This window comes from Echinops telfairi, unplaced genomic scaffold, assembly GCF_000313985.2.
Source record: "Echinops telfairi isolate 266 unplaced genomic scaffold, ASM31398v2 ScPeMD7_7424;HRSCAF=8462, whole genome shotgun sequence".
In the NCBI taxonomy this organism is placed as follows: Eukaryota; Metazoa; Chordata; class Mammalia; order Afrosoricida; family Tenrecidae; genus Echinops; species Echinops telfairi.
This window is the reverse complement of record NW_022111324.1, coordinates 53,164,998-53,180,565: the sequence shown is the minus strand read 5'-3', so window position 1 is coordinate 53,180,565 and position 15,568 is coordinate 53,164,998. Positions and strand designations below refer to the sequence as shown.

The 15,568-nt window shown below is 44.1% G+C and overlaps 1 pseudogene; it reads left to right on the top strand.

The window, feature by feature from the left end:
* LOC115872367 overlaps positions 1–15,568 on the top strand; it is a 102,025-nt pseudogene that overhangs the window by 1,084 nt on the left and 85,373 nt on the right.

The following is a 15,568-nucleotide window of genomic DNA, read 5'->3' as shown; positions in this document are numbered from 1 at the left end:
ACCTCCTTGGGACTTCCTTGGCACTTGACCTCCCAGGTGCCCTGTCCTACCCAATTTTTACCTAACTTTTTCTTTCTCTTGTCTATGCTTTGGACTGAAATCTCATAGGTCAGCAGTTTGAAATCACCAATTGCTATGCAGGATAAAGAAGAGGCCACTTCCTATCTGGGGTCTCTTTGACTCCAGTTTCCCAAGGTCAGACACAGCAGTGATGAGTTAACACCTTGTCATGGTAACAGATCTACTGCCGCTGTGAAAGCCCCTACTGGGGATGGCTCAGGTGGCTCAGGTGGCTCATCCGAAATAGATTTGGGGGGAAGTTGTGGGGAGAAGAGAGAAAGATAGAATGTCCATATGATACTTTCTGCAACTCTCATCTCACAAACACATTTCACAAAGAAATTCCAACCCAATCTGCAGTTGACCCATAGTGTTAGCATTCTATGCCATGCTCTTTGGTATGGGTCTAAAGAGGAATAATAGTCTTCGAGGATACATAAAACTGTGCTGATGGGAGCTCAGAAGCTAAGAGTCGTCACCAGACCCCGTCTCCTCTTTTGTGGGAGGCACCTGGAACAGCATGGGCTAAAGCTGACAGTGTGAATTCTAATGGTAGATTTTAGATTTACGCATTTATTTGCTGACAATAACTTATCATGATGGCACATTAATCAGAGAACATGTGGCAGGATTAAGGAACATGAACAAAGCTAGAAACAATTATAACTTTCTGTCCAGAATTACCCAAACCAGAGAAACCTTCTTGGGCATTCATTTTCATGTACAGACGTCCATTTTCCCTCTAGAAGGGGACAACAGGAATTACGTAAGGTGAAATTAAGAGATCATTTTACCCATATTTACAAAGAGGCATGTCTTATCCCAGGTTCTAATATTGTCTGAGTTAATACATGAAGCTGATGAATTTTCAATGACCTGATATCTAAAGACAAAGAGATGAGTGCCTGTCACCCAGCTAGGCTTACATTGTAGAAAAGCCTAGTTCCTGCTCCAAGAAAAGAATGGTAGATTGTAAAATATGTGTGACAGGTTAAGGTATCATTAAAAAAAAAAGTCCATAAACGAAAGCGTTCTAGTTAGAAGAAATACTAAAACCAAATTCACTGCCATCTAGTCAATTCCAACTCAGAGCAGCCTTATAGGGTACGGTAGAACCCCCTTTTGGGGTTTCTAAGACTTTAAATCCTTACAGATTAGATAGTCTCATCTTTTCCCCATGATCAGATGGATTTGAACCACTGATGTTGTGGTTAGCAGCTTGGTGAATAGCCCACTACAATGCCAGAGCTCCATTTAGGAGCAATGGAGCTTTAAGATTGGAAGAATAGTCTAAACTTTCTCTTGTAAGGACCATCTTTGGTGGATAACCCTGAAGAGCTGTGTCTGGGGCAGACTAAGGAGAGCCTTCTCTTCTTGCTCAGCTGGTTCAAGGATGCTTAAAAGGAAGCTAATTGGCTATTTAATGGAAGCCTGCTGCTTTCTGGTTGGAACTACTGGGATACTACGAAGGTGCCTTGGGGATGTCTCCTGCAAACTCACCCTTCGTGATGAGTATGGAATTGTGGATCTAACCTCCTCCTCCCTGGTTATAAGCATAGAGCTATGGAAGGGTTCCTTAGGAGTCTGACATGATTTAGCAACCCTGGAGAATAGAACAAAGAAGGAGGCTGGGAATTAGGGCATTTTTTGTGTTTCATATTACATCTTACTTTGACTATGTTTTTTTTAAAAAGGAAAGAGAGAGAGATTTAGAAGATTTCTCTCTTCAAAAGACTGGTTAACTTCAGAATGCCATTTCTTTAAATCACATGGACTATGGTTCAGAAGATGGATGTCAGTTTTGCATGTGGGTCGAATCTCCATTTCCCCTTTTCACATTTTGTCAGTGGATGGCATCACCTACCAAGTGTTTCACTGCTTTATATCTAATTAGCCACTAAATATCAGCAAATGGACTCTAGAAATATGTCCCCAAACCACCAGTTTGGCTACTCCTAGACCACTGAGTACTATAATTTTCCGGTCTCATTCTGGCCTCCCATTGGTCCAGATCATCTTGTAAACTGTCGTACACATTATCCTTCTGGAGCATTAATGTGATCATTCTACTTCCCCCATTTCACAACCTAAAGTGGATTTTGGTTTATTTTGTTTGTAGGAAAAAGGGCATGGCCATGCACAATTGAGTTCCAACCCAATTAATAAACTGCCATTCTGTCTGGTACCCTATACTCCAACCACACTGAATTTCTATCATGCTTTTTTGCCCCTCTATGCCTTTTCAAATGTGGAAATGCCTAAATTTCTAGAATCCTCCTAGATAGAATTATTTGTTCTTTTGTGATATCATAGCACTTTATCTCTATAAATAAAATACATTGCATCATAGTATAGTATTTGTTATAAGTTAGTATTTACAAGTACATTGGAAATCCCTAAGGTAGAGACTGTCAGTGTAGTGGTGAAGTGTTGGGTTGCCAACCAGCAGCTCCGCTGGAGTACATAATTGCCAAGGTTTTGACCACTTGAAGGTCTCTGAGCAGATGATAAAGAATGATCTTTGGAAAAGCCTCGGAGGCCTTCATATTCGCAGCCTATCCCAACAAGAAACCCAGAGCCATTGCTCTAAAGTTTAGGTGTACGTATGTACTGTCTCATATAATATTCTAACCTGGGAGAAGAAATGCCTCTTTGTAAATGTGAGTAACAATGATCTCTTTTTTTGTTTCCCTCTTTTGATGTTCTACTTTATTAAAATTTTCTATATAATTTAAAAATGTATTATTAATTGGGAGTTAATGCATATGTCATATAATTCCATAGTTCAATAACATCAAGCAGAATTGTACAATTGGTACCAAAGTTTCCAAACATTCTTTTTCTTTCTGGACTCCTTGACATTGTCTCCCTTTTACCCCACTACCACCACCACTGTACCCGACCCCTCCCTGTCCCCCCATCACTCCCATCCCCCGAAACCATTTGATGTCCCTGTAGTTTCATGAATCCTGGGTTTCATATACCGAAACACAGAAAAACATATAACACAAGTTCAAGAGGGTGATCTCCAGTGACCTAACATCTCAGATACACCTTAAAAATGACCTCTTAATAACACCTCAAGGAGTCCTAGTGGCATTGTCTCATAAGCACTGAACTGCTAACCACAAGGCTGAAGGTTCAAACCCACCAGCCATTCCAATCGAGAAATGTGAGGCTATCTACTCCTGTAATGATTGCCAAAAGCTCAATGGCAGGTGGGCCATTGCACTTTATGTAATTTCTGTTGTCTTCTTCTAGAGAAAAAATGGGCATATTTGCACATCAACATAAATACCCAAGACGTTTACTCAGGGTTTGGGTAATTTGGACTCAGAGCTATGGTTTTTCTCTCACTTCCTTCATGTTTCCTAACCCTGCCACATTTTCCTTTAATTCATATTTGTTTGATAAGTTATTTGAGACAAATAGAGACTTAAATCCAAAATATGCCATTAGCAGAAAGACACCTTGGCAAAAACTTAACAGACCTAAAAACAAAGACCACAGACACGTCAAACCTACAAACGGTTGAACTCCGACTCTGCTGAGGCATCACCGGTTGCCCTGACCACCTCCATCTCTAGAATGCCCGCCTCAACTGGGGCAACAGTTTCCAGGATAAAGAATATATGCCATTTTCGTATGGATGACTATAGAGAGGAATAAGGACAGAGATTCAAATCATTTAAAAAACAAACTCCATAGGAAGAACTGGAGGGAACCATTTTTCATAAAATTGAACAAAGACCCTGAAATCCTATGAATAAAAACTAGAGTGTTTTTTTGGGGGGGAGGGTAGCATAGAACTCAAATGTACACCAGAGACCCTGTAAACTCAGCATGTATGTACATTATCCCCTGAAATTATTTTAATGATTTAAGTTCACCATTTTGGTCATTAAAACTTTAGGGTCCTCAAAACCAACCCAAACTCTGCCATAGAGTGGATTCTGACTCATGCAAGACACGGGAGAAATGCTCCTGTGGGTTTCGGAGACTGCCACTCTCTATGGGAGTAGAAAGCCTCCTCTTTCTCCTCAGCTGCGACTGGTGGTTTCAAACTGCTGACTTTGATGTTAGCAACCCAATGCATAACTCACTATGCCACCAGGACTTCTGCTTATTCGTTATTTTATTCTGTTAGCCTAGTAGAGTAATATGCTCTCTGAGAGAGTTTAGTATGCTCCAGAAGAGAGGTTAGCTAATTTTCTGAAGGATACTGGATAAAATTAACTAATCATTTTAGGACTGATAATAAAACAAATAATATTTTATTTTATAGTTAAAGATGTCCCTGGAAAAGTCAGTTTTGGGGTATGAGGGTGATGTCAAGTTTCAGCTACCTAGGAATATGTGCAGAGAGCAAGAACTGAATATTCTTCCCAATCAAACTGGAGCTTGGGCTAAGAATTGCTAACTGTGAAGAATATCAACACATTTGGATATGAAGTATATAGATGCGTCTCTTTCTCCAACAAGTGAGGGGGGTATAGGTAATTGTCAAAGAGCAACAGATGAGTCCCTGGGTGGTACAATTGGTTAACCAGTTCATCTGCTAACAGAAAGGCCAGACTCCATCCAAAAGTGCCTTGAAAGAAAGGCCTGGTCTTTCTATTTCTAAAATATTACTCACTGAAATTTTGAGCATGTTCGACTCTGACACATATGGAGTCACCATGACTCAGCCTGGATGCCACAATAACTGTAGTAAGACTGTCAACAAGAGTGCACATGAGTTTCCAAAGACACAGCCTGAACCCTCCTTCCTGCAGTCTCACATCCCTCTTGGAAAAGTCACAAACTACATCTAAAGATGGCCATGACAGTTGGGGCCAAAATCTCTGTGCTTGTCCTCTTCTGTCTCATTCTCTGGTTTCCTCCATTAAGATTTACAAACATCACCATGTGTCCCCTCTGTGCCAGCGAGCAAGACTTCTGTAAGCAAAATCAGGAGTGGTCCACAATGAAAGCCAAGTTCGTGATAGTGTTCCTATTTGTACTAATTCATCTCAGCCAAGTGATTTAATCTTCAATCACACAATGTTAAAAAGGATGATCCCAAATTATCTTCCATAAACTGTACAATCAATTTGAAGCCACGTGATTTTATCAGTAGCAACAACAGAGATGGAACAAGAATCAGAAGCCACAAAAAGAGAAAAAGAGCACTTCATAACGTGCCCTTCCAAGGAGACGAAAGCCTTATTTTCTGGATGAAGCATCATGGGAAATTCTCATCAACAATAAAGAAACTTGATCCCAATATGCTATTCAGGAAACCTACCCCTCCGTAGTAATGAAATCACCAAATTCCCAGGTCACGTGCAAAGTTTCTCTTTAATCTCAGAAAAGAGAAAAGGTAGACTTTGAACCATTAAGAGACCATCTCCTTGAAGGTCACTGCACCCTGTCCAGACATTTCTAAAATCAGCAGTGCAAATCGTAGTAGACAATGGTTGAATCGAAAGTAGAAAATGTCCTAAAGGAGTAGGTGGTAATTTACTCATATAGATTCCTCAAACCATTTTTAAGATTAACTGGGTAGAGCAGTTTCTGCAGAACAGGGATACACCCAGTTTTTTTATTTGGATCCAAGGAGCTTTACCTGGAGTGACACAGAAATCTATTTGAAATGAATGAGGAAAATACAGGATAATAAAAATAAAACCAAAGTGGAGGTCAGAAAGCAGGTGACCAAGAAAATATTCATTTTGAAAAGCATGATTATTTTTAAGTAATCTAAAATGGAATTTCCTGGTCATTTGAGAAATGATTTTTGGGTGATGATTAATTATATGTATTAACTAAAGCACTGCCCAAGAGATTTATTAGTAGACATTAATGCTAAGGTGCCCACACTCATGAAATTCATCTTCCAATAAAGGGAGATGGATCATAAACCAGTAGCAGTAAGTAAATTGGATGGTGCTGTCAAGGAAATATGCTGAGTGATAGGGGATAGTTGCTCTACAGAAAAGAGAGAGCATCGTTATATAACAGAGAGTGAGCTGGGACAGGGACTCCTTCCCATAGGAGCAACAGTGGAGAGGAGAACTGAGTGCTGACCAGGAGCCCAAGCACGATCCATAGACAGAGTGTCTCAGCAGAGGGTCCTCTACTGCAGAGGCTAAACAACCGTGGCTAAGTTCAAGGAACAGGGAGAAAGCCAGGTGGCTAAACAGTGGGAGTGAGGGGTGAGAGTGGAGAGAATTCCAGAGTGAGGCACAGGACTTGTAGTTGCACAGTAAGGAGGGGCGGTGGGTTTTATTCTACTGTGATGGGAAAAGGGGGCAGAGAATCTGACCCCAGATACAAGTAGGTCGGAGATGAAGTGACTGGAAAATGATGGAAACGTAGATGGATTGTTCTGCCTTCTCAGCACAGGGTGAGGGGAGGTTTCAGTCAAGAAAAGGGTGAGTGAAAGTTAAGAGTGCAGGAAATCCAGAGAAGAGAGAGTGGAGAGAGCGGCCTCAGGACATTTGGTCTCCGTATGATTTGGCCTTTAGCCAGGTGTCCTACAGATAGTTGCTTCAGCATCTTCTAAAACAACTGTCAACGAGTCCCTTCTGATCTTCCAGGGCTTGTTTAATCTCAGCTTCCAGGGCCACACTGTGACCTAGCCGTCTCTGCAGGGTGGACTGCATCTTGAGAAAGCAGTTCCAGAGTTTCCTAAGCATGCCCAGGGTGGGAACTGGCAGAGAGGACCTGAGAGGGCAGAGACTGTCTGGGAGGGTGCACACCAGGAGTAGAAACCCTGAGGGGGAGTGGGCAAAACACGAGGGAAGAACAACAGGCTGACAGTTAGGCAAGAAGGTGCATGCTAGGTAGGGAAGCCATGGGAAATGAGGCAGGAGCCCTGGTGGTATAGTGAGTTAAGCATTGGGTTAAAATGCAAGGTCAGCAGCTTGAATCCACCAGCACTCCACAGGTGCTCCCATAGATTGACAGCCTTAGAAACCCTATGGAGCAATTCCAGCCTGTCCTATAGGGTCACTATGAGTGGGACTCACCAGCAGTGGGTTTGATTTTGGGTTTTTCACACCCCAAAAAGGCCCTCAGTGTCACTGAGTCCATTCTGACTCATAGCAACTCTACAGCACAGAGCGGAACTGAGGTTTGGGGTTTAGGCGAGGTCAAATTCTAAAGTGTTTGCATGGATGAAGAGAGATTTTTATCACACAGCCTTTAGACTGTGAACAGAAAGCCCTTGTAGATTTTGAATGAGGGTTCAGAGTAATGAAATGAGTGTACAGACTTGGACACACACAGAAGCACACACACACTTCAAACTGTGTGACTTCGAAAAATCCATTATCTTGTCATTCCACTTCCCACAAAGTTTTTGAAGTCCCTCATACACAGCATTTTTTAAAAATGTGTGAAAAGGTTACAGAGGCTGGCAGAGTGACCTGTAGGAGAGGGGGTTAATGCATGGAGCAGTACGGTTTAACCTTGTTGTCATTGAGTTGATTCTGGCTCATTTTGACTGGTGTGCCTGAGTAGGACAGAGCTGTACAATCTTCTGGGCTCTAATCTGTGAAAGCAGGGCACTGGTCTTTTCTGCGGCAGTGCAGTTGGGTGGGTCCCAATGTTTAGTTAACAATCGAGCACATACTGTGTGCCCAACTCAATGACCAGACATATTGTTGGACTAAGAATTCCTTTTTAAAACACATAAATAGACAGCACTCAGCTATAACATTGGACAGGGAGGTTGTCCTGGCCATTGTGTGTGTCTAGAGTGAATGACCAACAGCACGCCGCCTCTGTTTTGGTAATGGGTGAATGTTTGGAGCGCATGATGAATTGGCATGGGGCTGAAGAATTTGCTTTCCAATTGACACCGTACCTTCTTGGCAATCAATAGATGGGAATAGGGTACCGGTAGAAAGCCAGGTCTGGAACTAGGGGAGTGTTGGGAAAGTCATGAAGGTGCACTTGTTCAAAGGGGGCGAATATGTAGAAAAATGCCGGGGAGATGAATGGTTGGGGAAACGTTTGTTTAAAGCTCAAGAGAAACAAGTATCAGCAAAGCAGAGTCAGCTGCTGCAGAACAAATATAATGCAGTATCCCCGATGCTTCCCCAAGCTGAGGGCTGGTCTCTTAATTTGGGGTGCACACATCTTATATCATATTAGTACTGATATAAGTAGTAAGAATTCACACCTAATTTTAATTTGCCTAGTTTTGCCTGATATGCTGAGCAACTCAATGAGGTCATTGACAGCTCAGCCTGGGTTTCCTTTTACAGATGAATAAACAGAGCATCAGGTAGTTAAATGACTTTTCAAACTGCCCTCCGGTTGATGTTGACTCATAGCGACCCAACAGGACAGGATAGAACTGACCTTGTGGGTTTCTGAGATTGTAACTCTTTATGGGATTAGAAAAGCCCTTCTTTCTCCCTTGGAGCAGAGGGTGGTTTGGAACTACTGACCTTGCAATTAACAACCCATGCGTAACCACGACACTACCAGGACTTCCCATTTATTGAGGTCTCCGCACCATAAATAAACTCGGCATCTACCGTACCCTGAAGATAATTATAAAGTTAGATGATCTATAGCCAGGGCAGTCTACCTTTAACAAAACTGAAGGCTTTTTTAAAAAGTATTCAAACTTCCCAAGAAGAAGCGGCCCTCTGGAGGGACATGAAAGACAGCACAGGTTCAAACCACATCTCCGGTTTTGAAGGTAACTCCACACGTGGAACCTTCAGGAAGGACCTCTTTACCAACAGACATGATGAGCAGACTTTGGGGCAAGGAGCGGAAGGCTCTGTCGCTCGTCCTGGGCAGCAATGGGCACACAAACAGCCCCGCGAGGCCATGCGCACAACGGAGGTCTGTGCACCCCGCCGGGCGAGGGTTTGCCTAGTGCCCAATGGGAGCGCCCGCAGACCTCCCTCCCATGGTAGCAAGAGCGCCCCTGGATCCCGGGGTGGGGGGTGGAGGGCGCGCAGGGAGTCCTGAACGCTCAGAGCCTCAAGGCAGCCCGTCCCCCGCCCCCCACCCCGGGCTTCCTACAGCGCCCCTGGGTGGTGCAACCGCCAATTCTGGTGGCCTCCACTCCTGGAAGAGCGAGTGAGCAAATTGGAGATGTTGGGGTGTTCCAAACCTAGGGAGAGGCAGGCAAGCGTCCAGCGCTACCCTCTCTTACTCGCCTGACTCCCTGCTTTGCGTGGCAGAACCGTGGTCTTCCCTGCCGCGGGCGCGACCCTACCTCTGAGCTCCCCCTCCCCGCTCACCGGAGACCCCTGGTGCGATGAAAGCCAAGAGCCCCCAAAGCAGTTGCGTGGCGCCCATGCCCCGGCGGAGCTCCAGCTGCGCGACACCGTAAGAGAGCAGCGAGCCTCGGGGAGGGCAAGGCTGGAGCAGGAGGCAGCTGCAAACGAGGGGAGGTGGCTCCTTAAATACTGTCTGACACCCCGTGCGCGCAGCATGCAGGCACACCTGCCCGCCTCTCCGGTCCAGTAACTGAAGCAGAGGAGGAGGGAAGAGGCGGGGACACGCGGCAAGAGGCGGAGGGCGGGCGGGGGAGTGAACTATGACCAGCCTTTAGCTCAGACTCCATTGCCTAGGGGCAGTGGCATTCCAACTCTTCTGATCTTGCCACCCAGTGTCTCCATTAATTCGTCTTCTCTAGATGGAAACCCCAAGTTCACTAAGCTGTCACGGTTTACATTCTGGACTGCTGACCACCAGGGCTTACAGCACTGCGAAGACCCACAGCTTCCAGAACCATAGGGAGCGCTTCTCCCTGCTCTCACTCCTTGCCATCCATGGATAATGGCTTACAGCTACCCTACAGGCCAGGGTGGTGCCCTGGTTGCCCCTGGGCTGCTAACCAGCGCGGTCAGCAGCTTGAAACCAGCCGCCACTCCGTGGGAGGAAAAGGAGGCTTTCTACCTCCCCAAAGTCACAGTCCGAATCCCACAGGGACAGTTCTAGTCGGAATCTACTTGATGGCAGTTTTTGTTTTGTTTGGAAGTTTAAGGAGGGAGAAGCAGCCCCCCAAAGGAGGGTAAGAACGGTTGAAATTGAGTGATTAAGTCAATACGACTGAACTGTCCACACAGAAACGGTGGAGCCAGTGCATGTTCTGCGATGTATATTTCTAACAACGAAAATAAAATAGATTGTACAAACGCATATGGCTTCTTATGTCTCCATTATCCCCCGAAAGACAGCACATTCACTTCACAGGCTGGAATCCACTCTTTTGTCTTTTTCTTTTTACAACTGCATCATACTTTATTGGACGATGCAGCTACGCGATAGTTAATTCAACCACTTTCCTATGCATAGATATTTAGTGTTAAAGTGTGGTTTGCAACTCTAAACCATGCTGTAATGAATAACTTTGTGCGCATGTATTTCATATTGTTGGGGGGTCTGTCTTCAGTGACGATTCCTAGATGTGGGATTGCTAGTACAAACGGTAAAGGCGTTGTTATTGTTAGTTGCCATCAAGTCGATTCTGACACATGAAGATCTTGCATGTGCAGAGGCTGCGTGTGCAGAGAACTGCTTCCCACAGGTTTTCATGGCTGTCAACTTGGAGAAGCAGATCTGAAGGCCAACATTCGGAGGCATCTCCCAGTGGGGCTGCGCTATCAACCTATCAACTTTTCAGCTGTTAGCTAAATGCTATGTTCTCATATAAGCATAGCAATGTTATGGTATAATTTCCATTTGGGCAATGTCTGATTGCTCATACATCCATGGCCCCATAAGGTTATAATAACCCACTGCCTCAGACTCTGGTCCAACTCATAGTGACCCTATATAGGGTTTCTTAGACTAAGTCTTTAGAGAAAAGACAGCCTCAACTCTCTCCCAAGTACCTGCTGATGGCTCTGAACCACCGACCTTGCAATTAGCAGCCCAGTGCCTAACACATAGCATCAAGCTTATAATAGATTTTAGAAACCCCAATCAGAAAACAGATCATAGTTTTACATTCGACAATTCATACACATTTTGACACAACTCATCATTACAATCTCCTCAGTGGGTACCGTCGTCCCTCATCCCACTTCCTCTGTGTCTCCTGTCTCCATCCCTCTTTCTTTCTGAACTCGCTGAACTTTGTGTTTGGGTCAGTGCTGCCCTCCTGATCGCCAATGGCTGATTATGCTAGCCTGCAGGTGAGCCCGGTTCCAGACCGGGAGGATGACGAGGGGCTAGAGTATCACGGGTTCCAGCAATCTCTATCTGACTAGTAAACTTGGTCTCTTTTAGGCTCTTGAGTTCTGTTCCACATTTTTCTCCCACTTCATCCAAGACCACTTAATGTCATCCTCGTCAGAGATGTTGGTCATCGGAGCCGTAGATGGACAGCATCTAGTTCTTATCTCAGGGTTGTGGAGACCGATGCTTACATGGTCTATTAGTCCTTCGGATTGCTTCTGTGTGTCCTTTTATTTTCAGCATCCCTCTTTCTTGGTGGCTTCGCAGTTACACGTGGGCTGCTAACCACGGGGTTAGTAGTTAGAAACCCCCAGCCGCTCTGCAGAAGAAAGAGAAGCCTTTCCACTCCTGTTGAGAGTTACTCTTGGAAACCCACAGGAGCACTTCTAATGGGTCCTATAGGGTCACTTTGAGTTGGAATTGATTTGCTGGAAGTAAGCTTGGATGGTAGTGAGCTTAGAGGAAGTGGAGTAGCCCTGGTGGTGTAGTGGTTACATGTTGGGCGACAATCCGCACGGTCAGCAGTTTGAAACCACCAGCAGCTTCTCGGGAGAAAGACTCGGCTTTCTACTTCCATAACAGTTATAGTCTCAGAACCCACAGGGGTTGCTGTAAGTCTGCATTGACTGGATGGCAGCGAAAAGCTTGAGTTGGAGCTCTTTTCTCTAGATTAGGAGAGAGCAAGAATTGTACCTCAGATATTTGTTCACACGCTTTTAAGATCCCTGTCACTGCCCACCAAATTAGGGCTAGTACATCGCCTTTGTGAATTATATTATGCCAATTGATGTTAGTGTCCCCCAAAACTTTGGTCATGATCCCCCAAGCCCAGTGACTCATCCCCTCAAGGTGTCTGATTATGTCTAGGTTTTCCCAGCCTTGTCCCATGTATGCCCCATCACATTCATGAATATACACGCAACAAATGTAAATACACTTAAACAAATACCCTTTTGTCACCCCTAAATGCATTTATGGTCCTCGCTCTCTCCGTCTCCCCCCTATTCAGCCTGTGTGTCTATCCAGGCATCTATTCCTAGATCCACACTTTATTAGGATTGTGCATCTAACAGTATTTCCTTCTGTTGCCGTTAACTCTCGTAAACCTCCCAGTACACCTGCCTCTGTGATTTTCCTAGCCTCCCTCCTAGTGTGTATTGCCAGTGTTTGTCTGTTCCCTAGCCTTTGACTTCCTTTCCCATTGCCTCTGGTAAACATCAACGATTGTTTCTTTTCTCATGAAAACTCTTTCTTGACATTTTATGACCGTGATCTCATATAGCATTTGTCCATTTGTGCTTAACTACCTTCACTCACTCTAATGTCCTCCAGGCTCATCCATGTTGTGAGGTGTTTCACAGACTCATCTCTATTCTTTAAGGTGACATCGAATTTCACACCTCTAAACTGTCTCTGGGTGAGTGCTACCCATTGGATCGTCAATGGTTGATTATTTTAACATGGGCGTGAGTTCTATTCTCAAACGGAAGGGTGAGTGGGGGCCACTGTGCGTATGCACCAAAATTTAGTTATCCATTTTTTCCACTGGTGGGCTTTATTTCTGCTCTTGCGAAGAGAGCTGTAATGGATGGAGGTATGCATATGTCTGTGTCATGGCTTTTACTTTTTTAGGTTACACATAAAGCACAAAACTTTATGGTATTTCTATTGCCAATTTTTTTGAAGAGGTGCCATACTACTTCCCCCAGTGGTTGTGTTGTTGTTTAGTCCCAACAGTAGTGTCCGGGGGTTCCGTTCTCTCCCCACCCTCATTGACATTTGTGGTATAACTTTGAACTCTTACAGTAATAATCAAAGCCTATGTTAGTGGCTTATGTGTGTACTATCCTCTACTCTGTAGCTAAAACGTTTCCTCTACAACAGTGTATGTGTCCACTTGTAGACATAGACATCCAATCTCACATGCCATATGTTTTGTGAGTGTGCCAGTTTTCTTTAAAAAATACGACTGTGAAGGACATCGTGACTCGCAAACACAGCAGGGGCAGTGCGGCTGTAGCAGCAACAAGCGGCAAAGCAGAAGTTTCTTTCTGGAAGTGAAACAAAAGGTTATTAAATAACATAAAAGTAGGAAATCAGTGAAGGTGATTGCTCACAGTTTTGGCATGTTTTTCTCAACAATAACGATGATCCTCAAAGAAAAATTATCTAAAGTATTGCAGTGTCATATCCATGGAGAGTTACAAAGCTAAGGAAAATGTGGGTGGGTCTTATATCAGATACAGAGAAATTACTAATGAGCAAACACAGACGTAAAATTGATGGCCGACCACAAATGTGTCTCCTTCTCAGCACATTGCTGATCACTGCTGATATACCAGACTTGCTGGCGATTGAACTGGTTAGATTTTATGCCATCTTGAGGGTATCAGTGCTGAAGCAGGGGTGGAGTCCAACCTGTCAATCAGGTAGTAGCCTGGCGATGCCTCCTTGAGGGTGTGGCCTTTTTAGAAGGGAGAGAATGGAAACCTCTTGCTCTGGTCCTTCACCTTCTCTGCTTGCTGGGACTCTGTCTACAGCAGTTCCCCCATATGGGCCACTGACCCTGGGAGCCAGTCTGGGACAGTCGGTGTCCCGGCAAATTCCCACAGACCTTGCATCCGTGCAACTCTGCACCTACTGGCGTGTGATTTTCCTATTAATGCTTCACCTTTCTGTGTCATGGGCATGCAAGCTAAGTGAGTCTGCAGAGGTTTCTGACTAGCATCTGACCCATGGACTTGACATAGACTAAGTTAGGACTCATTCTTGATATAAAATTACTTATTGATACGAAGTTTTTTTCTTCTGAGTGTGACTGGTTTCATTTCTCTAGATAACCCAGCCTAAAACTCAACTCATTGCCATCAGTTGATTCTGACTAATACTGGCCCTAAAGTACAGGGTAGAACTGCCCCTGTGAGGTTCGGAGACTGCAGATCTTTACTGTAGTAGGAAGCCTCATCTTTGTCCCACAGGGTGCTGGTGGTCTCTAACTGCTGACCTGTGGTTAGCAGCCCAACCTGTAACCACCACCCCACCAGGGCTCCTCAGCCTAACACCAAACCAAAACTCCAAACCCACTGCCATCGAGTCAATGATGACTCATAGAAATCCCCTGTGGGATTCTGAGACTTTAACTGTTTGAGTAGGAAGCCCAGTCTTTCTCCTGCCAAACTGCTGGTGACTTCAAACTGCCGACTTTGCAGACAGCAGCCCAACTCGAAACCACTGTATTACCAGGGCTTCTCACCCTAACACAGCGATGTTAAGACAAAACTCAGAAACAGAACCGTACAACCTAGTTCACAGACTGTATCATGGACATTAGTAATACACGACTCTACCTAGCAATGAATTTAAACAAGGAATTGAAATATTTCTGTACTGAAGACTAAAATGTTATTGAAAGAAATGAAGGGAAACCAATATATGGAAGGGCGTTCTGTTTTGACAGATTGGAAAACTTAGTACTAAAATATCCATACTACCAAAAGAAAAATATAGATTCACTGTGATACCCAGGGAATGTCAATCCTCAAGTTTATTTGGAACCATAAGAAGCCCAAAGAAGTGAAGCAAAACTTGAAAAACAAGACTGAGTAGAAGAACGCACAGCTCCTAACCTCACACCAGATACAGGTATCAAAACCATCTAGTCTCGGTGTACTTCTAGTGACCCTATAGGACAGGGTAGAACTTCCCCTGTACGTTTTTGAGACTGTAATTCTTTTATTTCCCCCCTAAATACTTTTATTGGGGGCTCTTACATCTCTTATTACAATCCATACATTCATCCAGTGTGTCAAGCACATTTGTACATATGCTGCCATCATCATGTTCAAAGCATTCTCTTCCCACTTGAGCCCCTGATATCAGCTCCCTGTTTGAGACTGTAACTCTTTACAGAAATACACAATCCCTTCTTTCATCCAAAGAGTGGCTGGTAGTTTTGAACTACCCACCTTGCAAATTTCAACCCAATGAGTAACCACTATGCCACTAAGACTCTTAGGAGTTGGCACCGACTTAATGGCAGTGGGTTTGGTTTGGAGTATTAATACATTGAAAGAAATAATGATGGCAATGTATGTGCAAATATGCATGATACAGTTGACATATGGATTGTTTTCTGAGCTGTAAGAGCCCCCAATAAAATGATCTTTTAATAATATATAGATATTATAGATATATATTGATATATAGGTCAGTGGAATAGAATTAAGCCTATATACATCATTGCTCAATTAATTTGAGCAGGGGTAGTAAGGCCATTCAATGGGAGAAAAATAGTCTCTTTAATAAATGGTGA